The following is an 8749-nucleotide window of genomic DNA, read 5'->3' on the forward strand; positions in this document are numbered from 1 at the left end:
TAATTGTGGCTCACAGCTAGATAGAATTATGAGTTACTAGCCAGTGTTTTTATAGTAGTGTTCTCTACTACTGAAAGTTCGGAGATCGGCCTTCTAGTCCTATCTCTATGATTTGCTCTATGACTTGTTTGAACAAGTTTCTTAACCTCTCTCTGGTATCAGAGGGGTAGCCGTGTTAGTCTGGATCTGTAAAAAGTGACAAAGAGTCCTGTGGCACCTTATAGACTAACAGACGTATTGGAGCATAAGCTTTTGTGGGTGAATACCCACTTCGTCAGACTTCTCTCTGTTTTTCCTATATATAAAATGTGGACAATAAAGGTTACTGCTTCGGCAGCAACTTTGTTGACTGGCAGTGTTAATCCATTGTACAACCCTTTGTCCACTTATGGCACTAGATAAACAATAATCCAGTTTGTGAGGATTCCAAAAGGGAGTGAGGGTGTTTTGTAAGATTATCTGACATCTCTCAAGGAGTGCTGAACATCTGTCACTGCAATCAAATCTGATCGTGCTCCTACTGAAATCACTGTGAGTTTTGCCATTAACGTCACTGGGAGTAGCACTGGATTCAGCAGAAGATGACCCTTTTCTCTCCATTGACAATTGAGCAGCTTGTACAATATCCCTTGCACCTGTATAGCACCCATTGGGCTGGCAGGGATACAGTAACTCTTCTTCATTTAGTGTTCGTTCATCATTATCCATTAACTTTAATGCGCAGCACAGAGACAAAATGTTCTTCCAGAAGGTGATAGGTCAATACCCTCTGTCCTAGCCACAATCCCAGGCACATGGGTGATTTTGTTATGCTCCTGATTTTAAATTCTCAGTGTCCATCTCCATAGGATGAGCGTTGCTTCACGACTACTTTGTCTTCATGGGGCAACATTTTTGGTCATCATGCAGGAATCTGTTACCTGCTTCCCACAAACTCAAGCCTGTATCTGAAGTATCTGAAAGTTGGAGTGTATTTCAATGGAGTTTAATGTGCACCTATTTATAGCTTTCAAATGCCTGCAGGTAGAAAAGAGCTAGCACATTGCCATGTGCTATGCAAGATGCTTGAGTGAAAGATTAACCAGCATCTCAAAATCATTTTGTGACAGAGGCTGAGAACAACGCAGAGGAAAACTGTCTGTTCCTGAGGTGGGAGTAGGAGGTGAGTGCCTGCACCATAAGGAACCCTAACACCAGTTTACAGTTCTGTTTATGTGTTGGGGGAAACTGACTTCCTGTCTTCAGCCAGTCTTGGTACTGTGATTTGGCTATGGCTTGTGTATATACAGAGGAGGACTGAGATTAAAAAGGGCAAGAAATTGCACTGTAGAATGATGGGTTTATTAAATCGACAATCCCTCTCTTGGACTCATTTTGAAGGCTAGGTCCCTTCCTTACTACAGTGAGGATCCTCAAGAAAGACACCATAGCTGAGTAGAGCAAGTGGAGAGAGAGCCTACAGGGATTATTATATATTATTATTCAACGTGCAAGATGTGCAATCCCAGAAATGATAGAAATAAGCAGTTATTTTAAAGCTAGAGGCCAGATCCTGATGTCCTCAGTAAGATAAAAAAATCCCCATTGCCCTCCAGGGGAGTTGTTCCTAAAAAACCCAGGTCAACCCCTAGCACTGTAAATTGAAGCTTATCTGCTTCCCAACTTGCCAAGTAAAGTGCCCCAGTGCTGTGCCAAGTATCTGACACATCACATATACCAAGGTGATCTTGAGGGAACACAAAGGGAATGGAACCTTTCCATATAAACACCAACATCATTAACAGCTAAAGTCCATACAAACTCCACTTGGCTTCTGAGAAAGGCCAGCTGCAGTGTGTGGTACAATAGCTGGATGAAGTTTCTAATGCCTCTAGCTCATACTTTGAGTCTTCCTGGTGCCAGGTCTGAGAGCTCTTCCTTTAGCAGGCAAATATTTTAATTCATAATATCATAAAAAGTAGTGCACACATTAAATACAAATATTATAGCTTCACCTTGGAGGATAGAAACATTTTAAAAATTCATCTATAAATTTCAATATAACTGGTGCAATAAATAAGTAAAATATATATTTAGAATATTAAACTCATTTTCTTTGTCTTCATTTTCCACTTTTCCAACAGATTAGTTTGAGAGTGGAAATATTTTCTGAAGAGTGTATTTAAGTCACTATATTCAGAAAGTGAATTGTGATTTCCTAATCACTGTATTTGCACAAGAATCAGATTTTAAGAGTTGTATTCAGCCAATTGGGAAGCAGTTTGGATTTTCAACGCTCACAAACAAGTTCACAATTCAAGAACTGTTCTCAAAAATTGTGCATACCATTTTGAACAACAAATACAGTGGCAGTGGTGAAAGTTACGATCTGTTTGTAGACAATTTATCAGCAGCAATTAAAGATGAATTGGTTGAATATATTAAGCAATATGAATTATTTTCTAATCTAAAGGAGCTATGTTTAAATAATAATTCTAGCTTCACTGGCTCTGTAAAGTCAGACGGGAGTGTAACTACAGCTATATCGTGTTTTGCATGCAGGACAAGGTATTATGTAATGACTTGGCCAGTGTGTATACCATTGCCCTATAATGGGACAGAATTAGAATTAATCAACTGTGTGTCATAGACTGTATTGCTAAAAGAAAATAATGTTTAGCTCACATGGTAGCAGTTTGTGCTTTTGGAGTAGAAGGATCGGAGTTCTCCTAATGTCATTATAAAGTTCCAAAAGGCCAGAATATGCAATATAATGAAAACTTAGGTCCTAGATGTGACATCCTACAATATTATCTACCAAAAAGGGAAACAGGGTTGCTGTTATGTACAAATAAGCAACACTTTATTTAACACTCAAATAGCATATACCTGGTATAAACGAAGAGAATTAGCAGCTGAGTTGATGCTAGATTCCTGCTCAGGCCAGCCATCTGACCCTGAACTAAAACAAAGCTAACTTTCAGCTTTGCAAGCTGGAGGGCAGTAAACCTACCAGAACTTTTGCATGAAAGGATTAGGACAGGTCTCATCCTCTGTTGACAAAGAAATATTTGCTTGTATACCAAAGTTTGAGGAGAGTGGTGATCCCTCTTTTTATTACACAAGCACAGATGGTATATCCAGTCTTGCTGTAAATTCCCTGTGATAAGGCACCTGGTGAAAAAATTAGCTTGTGGTTGTTGGTTTTTGTTTGTCCCTCTACTTCATAGATGTGATTAAGCAATCAGTGACCTGAACTAATCTATTCCTCGTTTTATTCCTTACCGTTTAAACTCACGCAGGTGATGAGAAAAAGTAACAGCCCAAACAAATGCTAATTTGAAAAACAACCAAACTTTTGTATTACTACTATTATTAGCATTACAATAGTGCTTAGAAGTTCCAGCTGAGATGGAGTTCCCATTATGCTAGGCATTGTGTAGACATGTAGTGAGAGACCATTCCTGCCCCAAAGAACTTACAGCCTATGCAGACAAGACAGGCAAAGGGTAGGAGAAAGGATGTATTATGATCCTGTTTTGCAGGTGAGGAAGTGAGGCACAGAGAGATTAAATGACTTGCTTAAAGCTACACAGTGAGACTGAGGCAGATCAAGGAATTAAACACAGATCTTCTGTGTTCCAGTCCAGGGCTGCAACTGCAAGACCATCCTGTCTCTCCATTTTGATGCTATGGAACAAAATTTTCACATAATGCATTGTGAAAAGGTAGTAAGATGTAAATGTGACCGACTGGCAATTTCCTGCCATATGCTGAATGAAATTTACTGAATTAAGTTAAACCTTATTGAATTAGATTTAACATCTTTGGGGTTCATTGTATTGAAAATGAAGTTGTGTGTGTGTTACTGTGGAATTGTAAGTAGAACAATAAGGGCTGATAAGGCAAATTCACTCAGATAGTAACACCTCCAGAGAAGCCACCCCTTGGAGAGGTGTGCAAATACTACCTCAGATTGCATGCTCCAGGGACCAACAGACAATGAAAAGATTTTTTGTTAAGTAGCTAGTTTTAAACTGGCTCAGGGCCTTCTTCCTGATCCAGCAACAGACAGGACGCCTTATCCCTGCAGGACACCAATCCATAGGGTAGGGTTGGAAGAACTGGGCCTGCCAAGACCATGTAGGAATGTGTGTTCGTTCTGAGCTGAAGCTGTGGTAAACCTGTACCCACAGAGAATCCCCCTGGGGTGGGGGTTTGAAGGACTTCTCCTGCCAGTTGGAGTGAACTCTGGCAAGTTTATTAGCATGCATGTGGGTTCTTTTATTGTTTTTAATATGTTTCTCTGTAATGCTTTTTACCTTAAGATTAAAGTAGGCTTTCTTAGAAGAGCTATGTGGTAACTTATAACTGCAGCAATTACTGTTAATTGTCTCTACAGAGCAGGGCCGACTCCAGAGTTTTTGCCACCCCAAATAGCGGAAAAAAAAAGCCGTGATCGTTATCAGCAGCAGCTCTACCACGCTGCTTTCTTCTTCAGCGGCAATTCAACGGCTGGCCCTTCCCTCCGAGAGTGGCTGAAGGACCTGCCGCCGAATTGCCGACGAAGAGCCCAACGTGCTGCCCCTTCCTCTTTGCCACCCCAAGCACCTGCTTGCTGATCTGGTGCCTGGAACCAGCCCTGCTACAGAGAAAGCAAGCAGATGTCCCTGGGCAACATATCTGTGCTGGGGAATAACACAGTGAAGGCAGGGAACTGTGCAGCTTGGAGATACCCCAGTAAGAAGGGACAGAGACCAGTGTCTGCACCCAAGAGAGGTGAGGACCTGGGGAGCCAGAAGCCTGAGCATCCTTGGAGGGCCACTGAGAGAAAATACAGGAGCAGTTGCCCTGAACTGTGACAGTAAATACATACAAAAATGAACTGAAATGTTTAAGATCAGCAACTTGGCCATCTATGCTCAAATCCTGACTTGGTCTTTCAAGCATGTGGGAAAAAAGTTGGCCAGGAAGGCAAACGTGGGATGCAATTTTCCATCAAACTCTTCTGGTGATGATGCTGAAATAGAACACAGAATTCTTAGGGGTGGCAGCTGGGAAGAAGGGGAAATTATGTTATCTGAAAAGTGAGGCAGTTTGACATGGACAACACAGATAAATACTAAACCAGGAACCCCAACTGCCACTTTCACAGAAGCAATTTTAGAGCAGAACTGCCCTTTGTGGACTCAGTCCAGAGTCCATTGTTGTCAATGGGAAACTTCGCATTGGCTTTAGGTCAGATGGTGAAGGTTTATTGGCACACTTGCTCATCTGTCTGGAATCGCTGCTTGACTGCAGTCATTGTAGGGTGGGATGTGCTAGAGTTTCAAGCACTCAGATCAGTATGACAAAGCCTATACACAATCCAAACAGAATGCGGATGCATGTGCAATGCTATTATGTAACACACGTTTTTATGAATCTTAAGTGCCTCTAGTTACTGAGTCTTGCAGTGTCCATTTGGAATGCTTCTCCTCTTAAGCATTCTGGAACAATCAGGGGGTTAGGAAATGGACAGAAATTCAAAAAACTTGGAGGTATTCTCTGTTAACCCTTTATGTGGTTTCATTGTAATCCTTGTGGGGGTCTTATTTGTACATGCCTCACTAAGGTGATGATTGTGTGGCCTGAGGCAGAATTCTTACTCTTTTGGTAGGATCAGTCTCCCAGTTATGACTGAAACATTTGTACTAGTTCTCATTTATGAGCTTTGTTCTGTGGCTTAGGTCTATGTGAAGCCAGGGGTAGAAGAGGGACTGAGAGACTGGCATATACACACATCTGTTTCTTTTATTGGAAACTATTTGCAGATTGATTTTCTTCTATCACCTTATTCCTAAAACCAATTCCAGAAAATTACTACATTATATTTACTACTAGACTGAAATGCTATGTGGATCAAATATTCTGTATATCAATATTATTGTAGTGGGAGGAGACACCTGCCATCTGCTTATTCTGTAATATTGATACTGTGAGCCCCCGAACCAAGGCATCTCTCTCTGACCTCCACAGTCTTCTGCTGTTTAATGAAGTGCCACAGGGTAAATTAATGCGGAGTAAAATACTGCATTAAATAAGCAATAGTGAATATGTAGGAGCCATAATTCTTGTGATAGCAGATATATAAATGGTTCTGTACCAGAGCTTATCTACTTAGGAGGCTGAGAACTGGATCCTGTATCCAGGGTGTGAAACTCCAAGGGAAAAGCTCCCAGGAAGAACACAACTGTTGACTGGGATATTGGGATTAGGGGACTGCATATCTTCCTCTTTCCACTGTCTCTGTATTCTGTCTCGGTGCTGCTGCCAACTCTTTCAGGTGTATTTAACATGCATACGTTGCGCTGAATATTAAATTATTTAAGTGTCTGTCTTGGTTGCTTGCCAGAGAGAAAGACAATATGTAAGATCCCTACCTCCAGTGTATTTTTCTTCCACATTGTGGAATAAGTTATGATCATTTCTCCATTATTCTTTGTATAGCCATTTTTAAAAAAAGTCCATATATGACATTCCCAGCCACTGAAATATCTTGCCTCGCACTAGCAAGTGCCAGCGTCTTCATCTATCTGGAGGGCAAGGAACAGAATGAATCTTTTGTGCCATGTAGATCTACAGGACATTTTAAAAGAGAGAGAGATATGGGTGTTCCAAATAACAGAACAGGGCAAAAATGGTTTGTTGTGTTTTATACTAGTCTTACTGGTGGTTGCTTAGTAGAGATGTGTCTTCAATGGTTAAAAATACTGAAACCAAATGATTGTTAAAATATATGCCTAATCCTGAGTTTTTTAAAATCAATCCTTATGCAAACAAAGCTGTCAGTAATTTCAATGGGAGATCAGAATTATTATAAATCTCATTACCCAAAAGACCTATTCCTTTACCTTCGCTTTCCGACAGTAATATATTTTATAACTCCTGAACAGCAAAACCAAACAATGCTCTCTGCCACTGAGCGGGAGGAGGCAGAGTGAATCCCTCAGGAACTAACTTCCTCTTGTGATGAGAACAGTAGAAATACCTAAAGTGAATATAGACTCTTGGACTGGGTCCTATAATAATAGACAATGAAAGACCAAATAGAAAATGAACTTCACTCCCACCTGACTCCCTATAACTTACTACCCTTCCATATTTTCTGGAAGTAATAGATATTCAGAAATTAGGAATGAGAGTTTAGTTTCACCCAAGAGCTCCTTAAGGGCAAGGCTACAATTCTGCAAGCATTCAGAGTATAGGAGCAAAGGCATTGTTCATAGATACATACTGACATGAATGGTGCTTTTATGAATATTTCATACTTTCTAGATTCCAAGGCCAGAGGAGACCATTGTGATCATCTAGTCTGACTGCCTGTATAACCCAGGCCAGAGAACTTCCCCAAAATAATTTCCAGAGAAAATCTTTCAGAAAAACATCCAATCTTGTTTTAAAATTTGTCAGTGATGGAGAATCCATCTTGGTAAATTGTTCCAATGGTTAATTACCTTCATTGTCTGAATTTATGTAGCTTCAACTTCCAGCCATTGGATCGTCTTATACCTTTCTCCGCTGGATTGAAGAGTCCATTATTAAATATATGTTTTCCGTGTAGATACTTATAGACTGTGATCAAGTCACCTCTTAACGTTCTCTTTGGTAAGGTAAATAGATTGAGCTCTTTGAGTTTACCACTATTTCTGTCATGCCTTGGCCTGGAGTAACTTTCCAGCAGAATGCCCCATTTCTGCAAGTCACTTAAGATACAGTATATCTAACTTTAAGCAGCTGAAGAATTGGGACTACTTATGCTTAAAGTTAGGTACATGCTTGAGTACCTTGCTGAATTGGGACCTAAAATACTAAACATTATGGGCCCTAGCATATCAGTTTCTAAGAAGGAATTCTATTTGTGTAATCTGGCTGTAAATGGCCTATTGCTAAAATAGACCTTGTGCTCGTTCCTTGCTTTGAACTCTGCTTCTGATTCCTGGCCAGACCCCAGACTCTGAGGCTTGGCTAGATTTCTGATTCCTGACTGTAGCTCTGACCTTAGGCCTGGTTCCTGGTTTCTGACTGGCTCTGCCTCCTAGCTTGACTCCTGGCTCTGATTTCTGCTACAGCCACCAGGACCTATTCCTGCTCCAGCTCCTACCCCCTAAGCCTGACCACCTACATCTCAACATGACAATAACTTTCTGTGCATTGCCAACCTTTTATGACCTGGTCCAGCAGCATTCTTCCAATAGCAGTGCACAACTCCAGCAGAACAGGCCTGGCAGTTGGCCTACTCACACCACACTAGTTAGCTACTTCCAGATAGCAATGGCCATCCATTTCTCAATTCTGAGAGGAATTATCATGTTGGAGTTCTGCCACTGCAGTTCTGGAGGAGCGTTGAACAGATTTCTATGAAAGGAGCCTTAATTATCCTCAAGTTCTCATTGCTTGTCATCTCAGGCCTGAATCACTATCCTGTTTCGTGAGTCAGTGCTAGTTGGCCAAGCCCAGAAGTGTTGCTCCACCAAGTGAAGCTGTTCCAGGATAATGTCCTGCTGAAGTAATTACTTGAGTTCATCCACATCCTCCTCTACCTGCATTGCTGCAGAATCACTGTGACTGTCTCTGAAAATCATCCAAAGCCAAAGACATCCAAAGCTGCATGACCACCAATAAACGTGGAGCAACATGTTCATATTAATGATGTTCAGGATCATGGTACTCAGCAGAGTTCTCTCCATTCTTACTGACAGCAATTTGAAAGTGGCACTGGTTCACAAAA

Source organism: Gopherus evgoodei, chromosome 6, assembly GCF_007399415.2.
Source record: "Gopherus evgoodei ecotype Sinaloan lineage chromosome 6, rGopEvg1_v1.p, whole genome shotgun sequence".
In the NCBI taxonomy this organism is placed as follows: Eukaryota; Metazoa; Chordata; order Testudines; family Testudinidae; genus Gopherus; species Gopherus evgoodei.